General features: G+C 37.7%; 1 protein-coding gene and 1 pseudogene across 1 annotated transcript in view; both read left to right on the top strand.

The window, feature by feature from the left end:
• Nucleotides 1-20,842, top strand: part of NDUFAF2 (NADH:ubiquinone oxidoreductase complex assembly factor 2) — a 147,758-nt gene that overhangs the window by 68,355 nt on the left and 58,561 nt on the right. The gene's annotated exons all lie outside the window — the stretch shown is intronic.
• Nucleotides 9,377-12,516, top strand: LOC116631977 (annotated as a pseudogene).

The following is a 20,842-nucleotide window of genomic DNA, read 5'->3' as shown; positions in this document are numbered from 1 at the left end:
TTCTAGAGTTTAACCACTTGGTATTCAAAAGGCAGGCACCCTAATGTAGTAACTTCTTTCTTTCATGGGCTTTAATATTATATTTCTATATCTTTCTACAATTACAATTTTAGATGAAGGATTTTCTATCTTTTAGCTCCAGGTCATTTCTTCACACAAAATCTCATGTGAGGGGCGCCTGGGTAGCTCAGTCATTTGAGTGGCCAACTCAATTTCGGCTCAGGTCATGATCTCAGGGTCCTGGGATAAAGCCTGTGTCTTAGGGCTCTGTGCTCAGTGGGGAGCCTGCTTCAGGATTCTCTCTCCCTCTGCCCCACCCCCTGCTTGCACTCTTTCTCTCTCTAAAATAAATAAATCTAAAAAATAAAAAAATAAAAAAAAATAAATCTCATGCGACAGTAGCAGTGGCAAAAACCTAAAAATGAAGCTCTTTAGGTTGAATTGCAGGGTTTGATGGAAGAAGGAAGGGGTTTCCCTGGAACCTTGTCCCTCCCAGGGCATTCCTTGAAATATTTTCATGGAATGCTTTAGGTTTAATTTTACTTCCATTATTGTGTTCAGAAAAATGAAATTGATAGAAGTTAGATTGGCCCTAGGATAACCTTAGGAGGATGGTTGTAGAGCTTTTTACTTTTTAGGATAGTGATTTTGATTACTACCAGCAATTTGGGTACTTTTTTTTTTCTAAGATTCTATTTATTTGACAGAGTGAGAAAGGGAGAGCACAAGCAGGGGGAGCAGCAAGCAGAGGGAGGGGGAGAAGCAGACTCCCAACTGAACAAGGAGCCCAATGTGGGACTCGATCTCAGGACCCCAGGATCATGACCTGGGCCCAAGGCAGACACTCAACTGACTAAGGCACCCAGGTGCTCCTGGATACTTTTTTATCTGAACTCATTTTCCTTATGAAGGTATCTTCTTGTCTTTTGAAACATATGGCCTTTCTTTTTGATCTTTTAACATTATTCCTGTATCCTTTCCTGTGTATTCTGTGGAAATAATGATCTTTTGGGCCTGAGTATTGGTAATAAATTCAAAATTGGTATCCATTTATGAATAGGAGTATGGCTTCCTTGTTGGTAATCTTTTAGAGACAGATGTATTAACCTAAATAAGAAATATTTCTGCAACTCTAGTAGTGTAAATCTGGGGAAATTGTTAACAGTGTTTATAATTTGGATGTCAGCATTTTATTCCTTTTTTTTACCTTTTAATTTTTTCCTAATTACAAAAGCAATACAAAATTATAGAAATATTTCATATAGACAGCAAAAGTCCACCATAATACTTACTCACCCTCCCTGAAATAACCACTTTGCAGTTAGGAGTATATTTATGAGTCAGGATGGGTAGCTGGGCCATGACAGCAAAATAACCATGAAATTCCGTGGATTAACATGACAGAAGTTTCTTTCTCACTTGCCTACTCCAGGTTAAGGGTGGGGGTGTTGACAGTTTCAGACTGATGGAGAGATTCCACCGTGTTGTAGCAGCAGTGTGTGGCCTCTTCAGATAATTTGATAGAGGCTAAGAGCTTTAGAGCTTATTTTCACTAGCAATGACATTTTTTGGAATAGCAGTGAGATGTGTTACTTCAGCTCACAGCCCATTGCCAGAGGCCCAATCTTCAAGGAGCACTTGATATGGGTGGGGGAAGATAGGAATCTCTACCACAGTATTATTGCCTGTTTTTCTCTGTTTGTGCTGCTGTCTGTATTTTTATCTAACAAGTGAGAATGTCTTTTTAATGTACATTTCTTTAATTATTAGTGAGGTTGTGCATCTTTTTTTTTCCTATTTATATATTTCTCTCCTATACAAAAACTATTAATATCCTTCATCCATTGTTTTATCAGTTCTCTTTTTATTCAACCTATTTGTATATTAGGAACATTCAGCCCTTTGCTTTTCATTTGGTTAAACATCTTTTTTTTCTGCAGTTTTTTCACTTGGTCTTTTGACTTTGTTTAATGGTATATTTTTGCTCCCCCAGATTTTATTTTTATGAAGTAAATTATACAACCCTTTTCTTTAAAGTTTCTGGGTTTCCTGTCATCTATAGAAAGGCCTTTCCAGGGGCATCTGGGTGGCTCAGCTGGTTAAGCGTCTGCCTTCAGCTCAGGTCATGATCCTAGGGTCCTGGGATCGAGTCCCGCATCGGGCTCCTTGCTTGGTAGGGAGCCTGCTTCTCCCTCTGCCTGCCCTTCCCCCTGCTTGTGCTCGCTCTCACTCTCTCTCTGACAAATAAATAAATAAAATCTTAAAAAAAAAAAAAAAAAGGCCTTTCCCAATCCAGGATTATTTTTATAATCCATTCATGTCACTTTATATCTGAATATTAAAGTTCAAATAAAGTATCCCAAGAATATAAGGTTTGCTTTTTCCTGGTGTCAGGGACTGTTTTGTGGGTTCCTCTGCACGTTATGACTTCTCACACTTGCTATTTAACCATAGTCTCTGATACCATTTTGCTATTTATTTTCTTACCTATCATAGCATCTCTTCTGAAAGACACAATGTGGATGTGTGTTTTGTGAAGGAACCAGAATTTACCACAATTCAAGATCACCTTGTGGCTAAGTAGTTTATAAAACCAAAGTGAAGTGAGCATCCCTTCAGCATGTCTGGCAGAATACACCATTCACTCTTGGCCCATGCTTTGGTCATCGAGGGTGGACAACATTGATGGTCTTCTCTATTCTGCTTTGCACTTTAATTGCACCCCAGGCAGGAGAGGACTCCCATGCTTGGGAAGGTAATAGTGCTGCCAAAGTTAATTAGCCCTAAGTTGCATTCATTTCCCTCTCCCCACCTCCACAGTTATTTCCCCTTTGACCTTTCTACCAACTGTTTTGAGCTGTTCCTTTGATCCTGAAGTCCCTAGAGCTTTTCAGGCAGAAGTATGGCTGCAGTGCAGGGTGCCAGGCTAATCTGAACGTTGAGTCGCAGGACTTGCCTTTGCCCACCCTTCCCTGTTAGCAGCAGAACTGCCAGTTCTGAAACATAAACTTACACTCTGTGATCAAAACCTGACGTATGATGGCCCTTCTACTACCACCAGCCTCACAGCATCCTAGGGAGAGCACTGTACAAATCTCCGTATTGCTGAGTCCTCATGGGATAACTTGAGTGTTTTCTCTTTAAGTTCAGTATTAAATATTTTGTTTAGTTTGTAGTATGATTTTTAAATGATAATCAACCAACAGAATAATTTATAACAATAGTAATAGCTAACACATGTAATACTTAGTGCTAGGCATTATTAGCAGTTTACGTGTAGTAATTAATTTTATCCAGTGATCATATCTTATCTTACTATCCCTATTTTATAGGTAGGGAAAGTGGGGTACAAGGAAGTTACATAATACTAAAGAATATAAGCCGGTAAATTTCAGAGCCAGGGGGTCTCTTTCCATAATCTGTGCTCTTAACTAATTGCCTATGCAGTAAAAAAAAATCTGAAGTTTATTCAACATTTGCTTTTCCACTTAGCTGGTGTCAGAGCATTCCAAGGTAATCTTACCTATTTGTAGGGACCTGTGAAGTAAGACAGTGCCTTAACTGTTGGCGTGAGGATTGACCTCAGCCATTTCTGAACCACCTCATGGTTTGCCCTAGGTGAACACTGCCTGTGGACCTTAGTGTTGCAGCAGACCTATTCCTCTCTTCTCTCTGATGTTTCATGTTATTTAAATATGAGAATCTTATCTTTGTCAGTAGGATTATAACCTGCCACAGAGCATACCGCCTAGAAATGAATTAACCCAGCTTGTCCCAGGGTAACATCTCATCCAGTAGGGTTTCCTGCTGAGATACTTAAAACTGGGAAGAATAGAAGAGGTAAAATGTAGTGTTTGGATGATGCTGTGAATGCCTAGAATTAGCTTAAGTGGCCTTCAGCGCAGGGTTTATACTGTCCCTGTGATGAAAGGTAAGCCTTTCTAGCCATATGTCAGTGACTTTATCATCCTTCCTTCATGGCAAATAGAGTAGAAGAACAAAGAAAGTTTACTCCCAGAGCAATTTATTAAACACGAAGTGAAAAAAATCAAGAGTCTTGTTTCTTATCATATTTTTCCCCTTTAAAATTGCCTTCTTATTTTTGACAAATGTATTCATTTCTCTTTTATATCACAAATTTAAGTGTGTCTCTGAATAAGACCCAGTGTCTAATTTTTTTAAGTGCTAATATATACTGGAACAAAGTTTAAAAATTCATCCCCCCCCCCAAAAAAAATTCATTCGCTTGGCTCTTCCTTCTTTTTGCAATTTGGAGAGTATTAAAACTACGTTTGGGTAAGGCTTTCACTGAGAAGATATGTTTGCTTGCTTATCCATTTTAAATCAAGAAAAAAACAGGTAAATATTCATATCATTTCTTGGCATATAACTCAGTTGTCAAATTATTTTTGTATCCCGGGGTTGGTGCTTACTCAGATTAAACTTTTTGAAAAGGAGATTGAGTTTAAAACGTGGATCTTTAATCAGGTTACCTCGAATAGTTTCAAAGGCATAGACTGTTTTTGTTTTTATGTGAAGTGAAGAATGAGGCATTAGAGTTATAAAATTAAGATCCTTGTTGAATAAGCAAGTTTGCCTAAGGATAGGGGTAATGGAAATGCTTAATAATTTGCAGTGAGAGGTTAGAGTTGTAAAAGCTATCTCCTAGGCAACTAACTCTCTTGAAGCCATTATACCTGAGCTGATCATCGTATTTCCCAATCTCAGCCAAGTTGATCTTAATCCTAACCCCTCAATAAGAATTTTCCACATAACCTTTGTTTTTTTTTTTTCCTTGATGAGATTATAATAGAGAAGTGTCATTCCTCATTCTTCTTTGTGATTTAGACATTACTCTCATCTTTTTGCTAGAAGCAATCAGGCAGTGCAAAATATTATCTTTGACACTGTAAGAACACCAAAGTTTGACCACAGTGCATTAAAATTGGTGATTTGAGAAGTGAGTGGTGGCAGAAGAACACTCACAATCAGGGCCATTTTGTTGGGCTTTGTGGTTGTGTCTCAAGTTGTTTTTCACACAACATACATAGCAAAACCATCCATCCCTATCATCTCTCTGTGGAAGCCAAGGTATATTAAAAACCAATATACATTAATCTCCCAAGTTTTTTGTATTTATGTAAGAGTTTTGTATTCTTTGTAATATGTATATGTATGTGTGTGTGTGCGTGTGTATATAACATAACATATATTATATATGTTAAATGTTATATATGTTATATATGTTATATATATGTATATATACATGTTATATATATTATATATATATAGAGAGAGAAAGTATTGTAATGTGCAGCTTTAAAGATCAAATATATCCCTGTGGATTACGGCCTCTAATTATATGCTATCTGAGTCAATATATTCATGTAACCTTTTATTAAAAATGGTATAAATAGATTACGAGAGGACATAGTAATTTTTTTATGAGCTCAACCTTACTTGGTGTAAAGAGTTTCTTTTAATAAGACCATATTTTTTTTTTAAAAATTACTTCCAGGTAAAAATTGGTTTTAGTGCATATAGTTTAGGATCTCATTAAGTACTAAAAAGTTACTTAAGGAATAAAATATGGATTTTTATCTTCCATGAGGGCTAACTGTGCTGTTGATGAGAAGTATTCAGTATACCCAAACTTACATTTTTTTTTAATTTAAATTTTGTGGTTTCTGGAGTAGTATTCAGTAATTCGTCACTTACATGGAACACCCAGTACTCATCACAACAAGTGCCTATCCCCCATCTAGCTTATCTCCCACCTCAGACTTACATTTTTGTTATATAAAGCAGTTTAACTATTTTGGTTATATATTGGTTGACACCACAGGGTAGTAAAAAATGTACATGCACAGGCTTTGATGTCGTATAGACTGAAATTAAAATTCCAGTTTCTCTGCCAACTAATTGTGTGACCTTCATCCAAGTTTATTTTGGGACAAGCCTCTGTTTCTTCTTCTGTAAAATGCAAAAAATAATATTAGGCTTCAAAGTGGAGATTAAAAGGAATAACTTAAGAAAAGCCCCTAGTACCATGCCTTAAACCCTGTATCTCTTTGATCCCAAAGTTTGGCCTATTCCACCTTATAAATCTCTCTCTGGATTATTGTGGTAGTCTGGTATTCCAATCTTGTCTTTCAGTTCATCCTCAAAGTGGTCACCAAAGTGTTTCTTTTAAAACACAGCTTTGAACCTGTTAGTGTCCTGCTTTATGAAACTTGCCAGTGACTCCCTATTGTGCCAAGGAAAAAGTCCAAGTACCTTGTCTTGGCATTCTTGGGCTTTCCGAGGTCTGATTCCACTATCTCTTTAATCTCTTTGATCTTGCAGGCCTGGTAAGTTAATTGTTTGCCAGGTGAGAGGAGCCCCGAATCACAGGCTTGTTGCCTTTTCTATTATCGTTTTAGTCTATGGTGCTGGTGGTGGTAAAGTATATCCGTTCACATTATCTCCTGCCTCACTGTTACCATAAAGTACTTTTCTTGCAGTACCACATTTAAGGAATTACTGTAGTATTTTATTCCTTCTTATGTTGCCAGACTTGTGTGAGGTTTTAATGCAGTCAGTGGCTGAGACTAGCCACAACACTTCATGCTGTAGCCCTTGGCCTCGGGAATCTTTAAATCCCAAATGTATATGAGGATTTTTTTTGTTAATTGGGGTAAAAATCACATAACATAAAATTAACCAATTTAAAGTATACAATACGGTGGCATTCAGTACATTCACATTTTTGTGCAATCCTCACCCTTCTCTAGTTCCACAACATTTTATGAGGACATTTTTTTTAACCTAATGCATAATGTCTTTGAATGAGTGGTGAAAGAATAATTTTAAGAGTGTTAAGGAGAGAGCACTTGGGTGGCTCAGTTGATTAAGTGTCAGACTCTTGATTTCGGCTCAGGTCACGATCTTGGGGTCATGAGATGGAGCCCTGTGTTGGGCTCTGTGCTCAGTGCGGAGTCTGCTTGTCCCTCTCCCTCCATCTCTGCTCTCTTCCCATCTGCTCTCCGCCCCCACCCCCCACTATAAAATAAATAAATAAATAATATCTTTAAAAAAACTGTGGTGGGATCTCCCAAGTTTATAAAATCTATAAATTTTATATATATATATGATATATAGTAAATAACACATAGCATAAATTTACCATCTTAACCATTTTTTAAGTACACATTTCGGTAGAATTAAGTACATTCACCTTACTGCGCACCTCAATCCCCAGAACTCTTTTCATCTTGGAAGACTGAAACTCAGCAACTTTCGGTTCCCCCCTCCTCCCTCAGCCCCTGGCAACCATCATTTTATTTCCTAATTCTATGAATTTGACTTCTGTGGGTAACTCATGTAAGTGGAATCATATAGTATCTGTCTTTTTGTCTTTCTTTGACTGGATTATTTCACTTAGCATTACGTTCACGGTTCTTCCACGTTATAATGTGTGTCAGAATTTCTTTCATGTTTAAGTCTAAATAATATCCCGTTTTATCTATATGCCACATTTTGTTTATCCATTTATCTGTCAGTGGACATTTGGGTCATTTCTACCTTTTGGATGTTGTGAGTAATGCTACTGTGAACGTGGGTGTACTCCTCTCTCTTTGAGACCCTGCTTTCAGTTCTTCTGGTTATATGCCCAGAAGTGGAATTGCTTGATCATATAATAATTCTATTTTTAATTATTTTGAAGACCACCATCTTGTTTTCCATAGCAGCTGCACCATTTTACATTCCTGCAAACAGTGCTGCAAGGGTTCTAATGTGTCCACATCTTGCCAACACTTGTCTGATTTGGGGTTTTGGGGGGGGTTTAATAGGAGCTATCCTAGGGGGTCTGAGGTAGAGTAATACATTTTAAATTAAAGTTTGATGAAGGGAGAATTATGATTAAATGTCTAGTATCTTTCAGAGATTATAGCAAAAGTCTAAATTTTAAAACTTATGCCAGTTGACTGTTTCTACTTCACTGTGCCCCAAATGATAGGCCTTGAGTAAGGCTTATGACAGCTTAAGAAGTCAGGAAAATTTGCCAACGAATTGACTGAAACAAAATCCAACAAAATCTCTTTCAAAGTAGCGTGAAAAAAATAAATCACAAAATTTATGTACTTTGAACATTGTACAGAATACAGCTATCCTCACACCAGAACTACTGACTTGGTGTAATGTGCAAAAATAGGTTAGGGATGTAGCAAGCTCAATAATATTTCTTCCTCTGCCAATTTCCCTTCTAATTTTCTACATAAAAGGTTAGAAAAAAGCTGATAGACAGTAATTAGAAGCAGTAACACTGGTAATAAGAAATAACTGAGTTGGGGTGCCTGCGTGGCTCAGTCGTTAGGCATCTGCCTTCGGCTCAGGTCATGATCCCAGGGTCCTGGGATCGAGCCCCGCATCGGGCTCCCTGCTCAGCGGGAAGCCTGCTTCTCCCTCTCCCACTCCCCCTGCCTGTGTTCCCTCTCTCACTGTGTCTTTCTCTGACAAATAAATAAATAAAATCTTAAAAAAAAAAAAAAAGGAAATAACTGAGTTATTGTGCTGTAGTGGGATCGTTTAAAAGTCAAAAAGCCAGGCGCCTGGGCAGCTCAGTTGGTTAAGCATCTGCCTTTGGCTCAGGTCATGGATCCTAGGGTCCTGGGATCGAGCCCCGCATCGGGCTCCCTGCTCAGCGGAGAGCCTGCTTCTCTCTCTCCCTCTGCCTGCCTCTCTGCCTACTTGTGCTCTCTATCTCTGTTAAATAAACAAATAAAAATCTTTAAAAAAAAAAAAAAGCCAATCCCAGTAGGACCTACTTATGGTAAAGTACAGCATACTATGTTACTTATTTGTAATTAGCATGAGATCCAAAGATAAAGTGAGTACACAAAGGGTGTTTAATTTACTAAGGCAGGAAAAAAAACCCTGAATTATTTTAAAATTATTTTTATTAAAATGGTCATACTGGAAGTATTTTGCTTTTCAAAGCAATCAGCTTCATATATCTAAAAATGCTGTTGTATGGATTAGCTGATTTTTCAGTGGTGCCGAAAAGATGACATCCTGTTTAAAGTAGCATCTATTCAAGTAATTTCTATTCAGAAATATTTTCACCATCTTCTCTTTGTAAAATCCAGTTGTCTTTGTAATTTTCCATTTTCTGGAATGGTCCTTCAAATCTGTTTCCCTCCTCCTTTGTCTGCCTGACTCCTATTTGATGAATATCTCTTACAGAAAGTTTCCCATTTCTTTATACTCCACAATTCCAGGTTCCTTATTTTTTTCTGTGTGGTATCATAGCAGATAGCATTTTCTCTCTTACACTTATCTCTCTGTATTATAGTGAATCTGTATTCTTAACCATCTGATTCCTGAGACCACCATTATGTCTCAGATCAGAGACAAAGTTGTTGCTATCATGCTGCAAGTTGTACATAGCATACGTCTTGGTAGGCCTCTGGGAATGTGAGGCCATTAGGTTTTCTGATGTGTGTTATCCTGAAAAAAAAAAAATACTGGGATCATTGAACCAGACTGTGAGTAACATGAGCCTTCTTTCTTTCTTCCATATACAGCACAGTGTTAGACCTAGGAATTCAATGTATGTGTGTATATATGTGTTTATATAAATAAATATTTATTGTATTTTTAAAATGTATTTTAAAATTTTGTATTTTTTTAAATGAGTAAACACTAAGGTGAAAATTTTGGATTTTCTTTTTAAGAAAAATATATGCATTGTGGAATTTTAAGATTTATATAGGAAGAGTGAAGTTGTGATACAATAAAACTGTGCCATAAAATCATTCTCTTCCTTCTTCTAGAAGAGATATGAGATTGAAGACTCGAAGATAGAGGTATAAAATTGCACTGAAGGGAGAAAGTAAAATCAGGGTGAGGGAAAAGTGGAGCCAGATATGAGGCTGTAATGTAAACTCCAGTTACCTGCACATTTTCTCAGAGTGGACTGCAAATGCATCTCTGGGCTTTGTAGCAACCAACTCAAAAAGGGACAGCCTTCTGGTCAGAACTTCACCATGGCTATGAGATTGGTCATCTAAACAGCTATTTTGAAGCAATACGACTATTTTTTGTCTTCCAAAAATAAACATAACCTCATTTTACTTTTATTCTGAAAAAAATACACATTTCTTATTAAAAAAATGATCAACGAATAAAGAAAGTACAAAAATCTCATGTAAATACCCCACTAGAGATCATTTTTGGCCACACTCTAACTTCTCAGTAGTTCAGAAAAGGAAACACTTGGTAACATAATTCATACTGGCTAATTTACATTCCCAACAGCATAAGAACCTGTTAATTTTCTTGCACCCTCGGGTCAGTGTTGCTAATCTTTCTTAGTCCTATAAGAGAAAAATGATACTTGTTATTTTTCTATTATTCTTAGTACTGAGATTTGATGTGACTTTTCCCATGGTTTTTATGATTAGACTTTATGCAATGTAATGAACAAGTATCCTTGACAACATCTTTTGATAGATTTATTATGTTTCTTTCTGGAGTATTTTTTATGATAGCACTAAAATATGGATAATAATATTTTACCAGATTTTTAAATTCAGTAACGGTCTTTCTGGGGCCAATATGAGATGGCCTGGTATTCAGTATCTTTGTTGATTTAGATTTATCCAGGAGTATATTTGTAAAGACCACTAGCTTTCCACCAAAATCCACTATCTCCTTCCTGGACACATAGGTAGATTGCATTTACCAGTTTCCTTTAAAATTAGGTGTGGCTATATGACCAGGTTTTCTCTAGGGTATTGTCACCGGAAGTGAGGTGAGTCACTCCCTGGCCTCACCAGTACAATCTCCTTTTGTTTCTCGTGCTCTTTCTTCTTTCTGGCTGAATGAAAAGGCAGTGCTCTGGGAAACCTTGGAAATCATGTGTTGAAGATGGCTGGATCCTTAAGTGACTTTGTGGGAAGAGCTGGCCTACCTGAGCATCCACCCAGGACAGTTCCATAAGAAAGAGATATACTTCTTATTTAAGCTACTTTATTTTTAGAGTCCATTTGCTACCACAGTTTAGCCTACCCTAACTAATAGAATATTTTAGAAAATATAACTGAACAGAAGTTGAACTAGATTCAAGTGCTCAATATCATGAGGCTAGGTTTTCTCTATCACATGACTCTATTAGCTTCACTCATAGATGGGTTTTCTCCACAGTGTAAGATAGATGGCCCCAGCAGTTTCAGGTCTGTGTGATCTTTATAAGTTGTGATCATAGAGGTTAAGAGTCTTTCCTGGACCTCCAGCAAAATAGCTAAGGAAATGCTGATTGGCCCAGCTGTGTCATGTGCCCATTCCTGAAATAGTTTTTGTGGCTAAAGGTTTGTAATACTATGGCCAAATTTAGTTCACAATCCCACCTCTAGATAGAGGGGTAATAGCCCCCTGCCCCACGCCAACTTCAATGGACAGAGCAGGATCAAAAGAAAGAAATAGTGAATGGTTCCCTAAAGAAAGGACTTCTGAACAATAAATAATAGACACCAGAATACAGTATGGTTGGAAAGAATTTTCAGTTAATATGAGCATGAAATAAGAAGAGCCTGGATAAGAATGGTGGTGTAAGCATTAAAATAAAAGGAACAAATCAGAGGAACATTAGTATATTTTTGTTGTTAAAAGGTTGGCATTGGTGAGGAGGGAGCCAGTAGTAAAATCAATTGATGTTTTTAAAAAACAGTTCTAAAAATGTTCAGTTGTGGCAGACAGCGCCTCAGGGCGGTGGCAGCCGCGTGGGTGCGGCGCTGAGGGGAATGAGCTGCGGGCCTGGTGGACTTGCCCCGAGCCCCTGCCCGGCCTCCGCACGCCCATGCTGATGCATGGGTGCTGAGGTGCCTTGCTGGTGGTGAAGTATTTCCTGGGCCAGAGCGTGCTCTGGAGTTCCTGGGACCACGTGTCTGCTGCCTTGTGGCAGCGGTGCCCAAATCCCGATAGCAGACATGTCTTGGGGGAAGACATGGTGTACCGGGAGGTGACCCCTGACCAGGAGCTCCTGTCGCAGGGTCTCCTGACCGACACCAACAGGGTACCCTTCGAGGGCCCAGCGACGGTTTCGTGCCAACATTGCTCGGTCAGTGTAGTGTACATCCTAGAGGATTCTGTTGTGGACCCGTAGAACCAGACCATGACCACCTTCACCTGGAACATCAACCATGCCCAGCTGACAGTGGTGGAGGAACAATGTGTTTACTGTATGAACTCTGAGAACAGGGGCTGGACCGAAATCCTCCAGGAAGCCCGGGTCTCCTCTAGCTTATTTGGTGTCTCCAGAGCTGTCCGGGAATTTGGCCTCACCCTGTTCCCAAGCACTTTGACCAAGACTGTGAAGGGCTTTGAATACATCTTGACCAAGCTGCAAGGGGAGGCCCCTTCCAAGACCCTTGTTGAGAAAGCCAAGGAAGCCAAGGGATGGCAAAGGAGAAGGCCAAGGACCTTGCCAGCAAGGCGGCCAGCAAGCAGCAGCGACAGCAGGCCCTGGTGTGGTAGGTCGCCTGACCACCCAGCTCAAATCCCTCTGCCCTTTCCCGCTTGTACTTTATCAGCAGAAGTCAACTTCCAAACAAAATTTCTGTTGTGGTAAAAAACATAACAATATTTGTCAACCTAACCATAAAAGTGTAGTGTTAAATATATTCATATTATAAAAACAAATGAAGTTTTTGAATTAGGAAATGAGTAAAATGTAGTACTATCAAAGGATTTGAGAGATTTGAAAGGCAAAGCAGTGGGGGATAGGGAGAGATGGATGTCATAATTACTGATGGAACAGCCAACACCATAGGTTTCCAAAGTCTTGGGGAGCCAATAAAGTAGTGCTGGGCAGGTGATTTGCAAGGCTGGAATATAGTTAACAGTGAGGAGAAAGTCATATACCTGGGCATTGGATGTCAGGATTAGGCCACAGAAAGGTCTCAGTGTAAGGGAATAGGGTCTGTCTTTCTAATCAAGAATAGGCTCTGTCTATGCCAGTGAGAACACTTTTGGTTACAGTATTTTATGGGCAGTGAAGGTCTTTTCCTGCCTAAAAAAATGGACTCAAAATAGAATTTCAGGAGCAGTTTCTAGAACTGAGGTGCAGGGCACAGACCAAGGGACAAAAACACGTTGCTGCTTGATTGGTACCAGCAACAAAAGTGACTTCATAATGACCAATTTGCTTGAGCAATCTTACGTGTTTCTCCTGTTTCAGCACAAAATTTCCTCAGATGGGAATTCACAGGGCTTACCATAAAGATAGGACTTCAAGGATTAGATACTTAGGACATACTACAGGAAGATATAGAACTCTCTGCCACAGAAGTGTAAGGACATCCAAATAGAACATTGCTTTAAAGATTTTATTTATTTATTTGAGAGAGAGAATGAGAGACAGAGAGCACGAGAGGGAAGAGGGTCAGAGGGAGAAGCAGACCCCCCGCTGAGCAGGGAGCCCGATGTGGGACTCGATCCTGGGACTCCAGGATCATGACCTGAGCCGAAGGCAGTCGCTTAACCAACTGAGCCACCCAGGCGCCCCTAGAACATTGCTTTAAACAAAAGTTCATGATTAGAGCTCATTAAGTGATTAGAGTTATAAATGTTATCCTGGTAGTTTTCATCATAGAGATAAAAGACAAAATAATGGAAGCTGGGGGTGCCTGGGTGGCTCAGTTGGTTAAGCGACTGCCTTCGGCTCAGGTCATGAACCCGGGGCCTTGGGATTGAGTCTCACATAGGGCTCCTTGCTCAGCGGGGAGCCTGCTTCTCCCTCTGCCTCTGCCTGCCACTCCCCCTGCTTGTGCCCTCTCTCTCTGTCAAATAAATATATAAAATCTTAAAAAAAAGTAATGGAAGCTGTTCCTTCCTATATCACTGGTGTAACTTTAATGAACCACTGCAAAGTAGCAATGGACCTCATCATTATTATCAACAAATATTTGAGTGTTCCACTCTGTGTAGTACAAGATTCAAATTCCACAGGACAAGATGTTTATCAGCTTTGAGGGGGGCTGGAATATATGCTGGACTGCTTTGTGTTACAATTCTATTCCTTTATTTGCCTTGGAAACCACAGTGAAAGACTTAATACTTTTACATGTTTTAGTATTATAACAAGTTTCCAACCTACAAATTACTTGAATTCCAAAAGTTCCATGTAAGCAGCTTGCTTAAATTCAACACATTTTCCCATTGAAATTGTGTTATAAATGGTAGTTCAATTTCCAGAATAATTCACATTGCTTTTAATCCACAGGTCATCTGAATTGCTGCACATTAGCAAAAACACAGACTCATTAGCAATGGAATCAAGAGATGCAATAACTCTACAGATTTTTAAAAGGAGAGATGGAGACAAAAGATGTACTTATGAGGAAAAAAATGTTTTTAAGTGGACTTAACTCAGCTGAAATTTTTTTCAAATAGGTGTAAATAAAAGTCAGAAGATAAGGAGAACTCAAATTATGCATTAGTCTTTCTGAAGGGTAAGGAAGCAGATTATCCCAATCCCTTTGCAGCCAATAGGTGGTGATGTTGTCATACAATAGTTAGGTTGCTCTCAGTTCTCAAAACAAAAGGAAGATTTGGGAAGTATATATAAAGTGGTTTTAAACTGGATTGTTAAAGGGAGGTAGGAAAAAAATAAGGGACGCAGTATGAATTTGATTATATGTGGATGATGTTGATACATCAGGTTTTGTAGCAGAAGAGGTGACTGTATTAGTACATTTTCTTAAATTTCTGTGTAAAAATTAGATATAAAATTGAAAACACACCTTTTCTCATCCATAATATTTCCTTTGAGCTTTAGTATACTCAATTATAAAAATAAAGATTATTGTGAGAATTAAACAAGAAAATAAAAAGTATCTAATAAGTACCATATACATAATGGTTGCTCAATAAATATTGTGTTCATCTCCTAAATAAGTCAGATAAAATTAATAAACTATATTAACATAATGTTATTGATATTTTGCAAAATTAGACTAAAATTGATGATATCTGGACCCTGGAATCTTTTAAAGAAGTAGGAAAAATGTTAAACTTTATTTATTACTAAGAATAAAAAATTCTTAAAACTGATTATTTGATTCGTTTGTAGGTTAAGTATCCTGATATGCATTACCAAGTACACCCTTGAGTAGATGTAGTCTACGTTGTTGCACAATGTATTTGGACACACCTATCTTAAAGTAATATTAACCATTTTGCAGATCTTCACTATTTGTGACTATAGTCTTAATCTTTTTGAACATCAATGAAAAGTAAGAAATAAGTAGGGAAAAATAGCAGGATAACACTCTTTATTGCAGCCTGCACAAGCAAAATGTGACCAACCTTTACTTTTCATAACTCTACAGGCTTCCTTTTGGTGAAGTCACAGTGTATTAGCCTTTCTTTCTGCCAGTGAACTGGAGTAGAGAACGTAGGTAAAATTTATGTTATCCAGTTTTATTAGTTATTAGCCAAGGTAAAGTTTTATTGTAGAGAAGGCTAAAACTAATGACTAAAATAATGGGATACTATAAATAAATTGCTCTTACTAGAATTTCTTTCCTTTCCTGTCTGTCTTTTCATTGCTCGGGTTGGCCTTAGACTACCCCAAATTCTTCCCCCTCACTGGATCCTCTAGGTTTGAGGGGCTGAAGGAAGTGTTGCCAGTGCTTCTCCAGTGAAGGCCTGCCTCCTTGAGGACTTGTGAATCCAAGAGTTGTTTCTCCCTCTTTGCTATACAGACTTTTTTATGTGTTCCTAAGACTTCTTGCTTCCAAGTGAGAGAATGATTTCTCACTGAACTCATCTTGTCTAAACACTGGAAGCAGGCCTTAAGTCATGCTCCAGCCTTAAATCAGAGCTCCACATCTGAAGTAGGCCTTTGATTTCCTCAGACTATGGAACTGCCAGAAAAATCGTGCATTGTCTTCTACCTTATTACTCAGGAGTTTGTGACAGATGGCTTGATGAACTCTGTGAAAGGTAAGGAGAAGCAAAATACATGATGCTCTTTCTGCCATTCATAAGATCTTGATTTTGTTTAGGGAACCAATACATGTGCTTGAATGCATTTCACAGTCTCAAAAGTGCGATACTGGGTCTGAATCCGTGATACTCATAGGGCTTGTTGGCTCTCCAGAGTGTGAGGAGGTTGCCTCCAGGGAAGGGGAGGGGACAAAAGGTGAAGTAGTGTTGTAGACCCCTGCCTCAACTATAGAAGCTCTGCTTTGAGCAGTTTCATAAATTCAACCTCTATTGAAGATATTTTTAAAGAAGAGTTTGAAAATTATTGACACCTCAACCTTTTACCAGCTGAGCCCAGGATTATACTCAGGATCTAGTTCACAAATACTGGAATAGTTCCTTTTAAGCTGATGAATATCACAGTTCATTAGATGATTATGTGATTTCTTTCTATATCAAAACAGATTTCTATTCATTAATGTTAAATAGTGCCTGATGGTAACTAAATTAAATAGATTAATGAAGGGTATTAGTAATTTCATGGATTAATAAATAAATATATATTTTTAAAAATTAAGACTAATGCACCACAAAATGTACTCTATTTATTTTCACTAAATTATTCATATTTAAAACTGTCATATATTCTGTGAATTAGTAAGAGTAGCTAATAGAGCAGTCCTCGACTCTTATTTTTTTATTTTTTATTTTTATTTTTTTTAAGATTTTATTTATTTGACAGAGAGAGAAACACAGCAAGAGAGGGAACATAAGCAGGGGGAGTGGGAGAGGGAGAAGCAGGCTCCCGGCCGAGTAAGGAGCCCGACGCGGGGCCCGATCCCAGGACCCTGGGATCATGACCCGAACCGAAGGCAGACGCCCAACGACTGAGCCACGCAGGCGCCCCTTGACTCTTTTATGATCTTTGGTAAAATACCCAAGTACTACTCGATTTCTATAAAACTCTTTGGATCCAGAAATCAATCAAATAACCAGCCATATCTTCTACATTTCAAATCTGAAAATAAAGTTTGGGCTAGGCCCAAGCTTTACAAGTGGCATAATTTTCTAATTCTCTAAATTCTAGTAATATCTGCCACTGTTTGTTTATTCCTTCCGTTTCTCTCTTTACCTATTGATAGCCCCAGTTGTTCAAGTTAGACTCGCAAAGTGAAAATCAAATACTTGATTATATTGGTTTATACTATACTATGAGTGTGTGCTAATTTTGACAGGGGAAAATATTATTCCCTTTTATATTAAGGATGTACCAGATTAGAATTTACTTGCTTTAGATAGTGATTGTCACTAAAAATAAAATGAGGATTTTTCAGTCATAAATTTCCTCACTGTAAAATAGCCTTTTTAAGGGGCTCCTGGATGGCTTAGTCAGTTCAGCCTCTGCCTTCGGCTCAGGTCATGATCTCCAGGTCCTGGGATTGAGTCCTGCATCTGGCTCTCTGCTCAGTGGGGAGTCTTCTTCTCCCTCTCCCTCTGCCCCTCTTCCCCGCTCACCCGTGCTCTTGGTCTCAAATAAATAAATAAACTCTTTTAAAAAAAATAGTCCTTTTAAAGCCTGGAATTGCCATATGATATATCTTAAAGCCTATTTAATTTAGCTAAAAAAATTTTAGCGCCCCCTTTTATTCGTTCCCTTTGTATGCATATTTAAGACATTTTAACTCCTAAGTCATGATTCAGACATCATAACAGGATCACTGAATGTTAGTTTTCTTGTTTAACAAAACATTTATTTTGTTAAATGTTCAAATTCTTAATTATAAATATGCTTTATACATTGGAGGTAATTTAACCTTACAAAGAGTTGTAGAATGTATTAGGTGAATAATGTACTTTCAAAAACTGATTACTTGCATGTCAATCAAAACCTGAAAAGACTGTTTCTCTTTTTTTTCTTCAGAGTGAACACATTATTACATGGACTAAATAGTCATGAATCTATCATTTGAATTCTTTTTAATGTTTACCTCCTTTTGGGGGTAGGGGAGCAAGTGTAATTACAGCTGTCCTTTTTCTGAGGGTCAAAAATTCCTTGCCATTTGGAAAATAAATGATTTTTACACAGAAATGTTTGATTTCTGTAGTATTCATAGATAGAAAGTAAATGCAGTAAAATACTAGACATTTCTAGGACCCTCATGCTTGATTTGGGAATGCATTCAGAAAATCTACATCATTTTTTACTATAAATCTTCTTGGATTAATACAATTGACAATTCAATATACATTTGTTGGATAAATAACAACATATTTTTAGAACTTTAAGTTTTTGTTTGCATATAAGATTACTAGGGAATTTGAAAAATAAACAATAAATGAGTTTATTGTCCAAGTGAAAACCACAGGCACAAATTTGCAATACGTTCATCTCTTTTTTTTAATTATGTTCTTCACATGTACTTTCAGACTTCAGTTTTGCAAATTGTATTTATGGCTTTTAAAAAATTAATGAAGTCAGATTTAAAGAGTTAATTTTGGATTTTCTAAGATAGAAGCAGAGATTCCTTTTGGGAAACCTGTAAGTATGAAGAAGCTAATAAGATTTTAGGTAATCCATTGAACTAGTTGGCCGTCTTAAAAATTCTGAAAGCTTATCTGGAAGGCCTCTTTAATTGCTTTAAAAAAAAGTATTACCTGCTGAGACCTGCTGAGATAGTCATCCATGCTCATATAAATATATGTAGAATATGTCAAATTATAGAATCATCACATTTTCAAGCAGAAATGCCTCATTTGTCACTATGGGAAAATAATAGCCTAAGATTATGAATAAAATGTTAGTTTTTAACTGGGTATCTGTAATGACACTGTGTGCAAACTTTGTAAATGCTAATTTTAAAATCTTAAATGGGAAATGCTTAAGGGTAGAAGTCAATAAAAATCCTTAGGTTCAAATGCTGGCTGTACTACTTTAATTGACTATGTACATTTGGATAAGCTAATCATCCTATGCTTTTTTTTCCCTCATCTGTAAAAGATGTTTTAAAGACAAGAGATAATATATGGAAGATACCTAAACACTTCCTGGTACATAGCAGGCTCTTAAGAAATAGATGTTACATCTGAGTAACTTCAGTCAGATTATCCTTTAAGTCATATGTGAAAATGGCTTTCAGTATAAGAATTCTTATTTTAGTACTCTTAATTAATGTTTTTTTTAAATTTTTGATGCTTCATCATAACAAGGTTAAAAGTCCCCAAATCTAACCAGTGGAGTGTGTGGTTCTTGGCTTTCAGTAGCCCTCACTTTCATGTATTATGCACCAACACTTCTAAGCCTCCTTTCGTATGCAAAATTCAGTCATTTCTGTATCACCAGACAAACTGATTTAGGATTATCACCTGGTTGCTCTGATCATTGCCAGTGAGGTAAAGGGCCAGACATTAGTCAGACAGAAAGGATCTTAACCTTGGCTATCCTAGTTCTCCAAGCCAGGTGCTCCTGTCAAGATCAGTCTTGCTTATTTACAGGGGCATAGCTGTCTCAGAGATGCGTCACCTCAGTCAACCGAACATCTTTTTTCCACCCTGGAGTGACCTCCAGAAGCATTCATCTCCCCTCCTGCTGCCCCACCAGTGGGAAATACTGGGCTGGAAGTAGGCAGCTGGTTGGAAACATCACCAAGGATTTATGTGCGTATGGGTTACAACCAATGTAGGCCTCCACCTTTGATTTGGTAATAGTAGAAGAAAATCCCTCCTCCAGTGTGACAGATACCTTATGAGTTCTGAAGCTCCAAAATTTAAAGATTAAAGGCTGCCCAAATATCTTCCCTGGACTAGGGAAGGTGCAGTGGCCTAAAGAAGGAGAAATGCCTAAGTCAGCTGTCTCATTCTTTAGGACTGTTGGTGTTACCTGCCTGTGACTGGTACCTGTCAAGGGTCTTACTTACAGGGTCACTAAGACCATAGGAAGGCAGTATTTATAGGTATCAAATTAGAAATTTTATAATTTCTAACCCAACTGTCCTTTAAGATGTAAGCCTTACTCACCTTTCAAGTTGTAAGAACACCCTATATACAGAGGAAGGGGAAATTACTTCCAAATAAAACAGAAAATCCCTTTCCATTACTGATTCTTACCAGAACTGGCCTTTTACCGTGATGGTTACAAAATGATGGTTTTTCAGTTCTGGCACTTCTTCTACATTTACAATTCAGTACTGTGGTAAGCAAGAGCCCTTTTACCTCCCCAGTTTATTTATCCATCTATTTATCTCTACCTTTTAGTGGTTTGGCTTTATGGATTCCTTTTTTTTTTCCTAGTAGCATATTTATTTCTCAAGCATTTTGGTCTCAGGATCTCTTTAAACTTTTCACAATTATTGAAAGAGCTTTGTTTATGAGATGTATTTATATTTATATTGAAACTAAAACCAAATTTTAAGTGTTTATTAATTCTTTAAAAATAAAACTGGTACAGGGCGCCTGGGTGGCTCAGTCGGTTGAGCGTCTGACTCTTGCTTTCAGCTTGGGTCGTGCTGTCATGGGTCATGAGATTGAGTCCCTTGTTGGGCTCCATGCACAGTGGGGAATCTGCTTGAAGATTCTCTCCCTCTGCCCCTCCTCCCACTTGTTCTCTCTCTCTCTCTAAAAAATAAATCATTAAAAAAATAAAAATGAAACTAGTAATCTATTACATAAGAAAATTTTTTTTGTTGTTTACATAAAGAATGCATTTTTTTATCAGAAATAACTATACTTTCCCAAACAGAAACATTTAGAGAAAAGGGTAGCATTGCTTTATGTTTTATAAGTCTTCCTGATGTCTAGCTTAATAAAAAACAGCTGGAGTTTTTCATATCTGCTTCCTATTCAGTCTGTTGCTATATCACATGTAGCCTCTGGAAAA

Source organism: Phoca vitulina, unplaced genomic scaffold (assembly GCF_004348235.1).
Source record: "Phoca vitulina isolate PV1807 unplaced genomic scaffold, GSC_HSeal_1.0 scaffold6, whole genome shotgun sequence".
Taxonomy (NCBI): domain Eukaryota; kingdom Metazoa; phylum Chordata; class Mammalia; order Carnivora; family Phocidae; genus Phoca; species Phoca vitulina.
The sequence above is the reverse complement of the archived record's forward strand: the minus strand, read 5'-3'. Positions and strand labels throughout refer to the sequence as shown.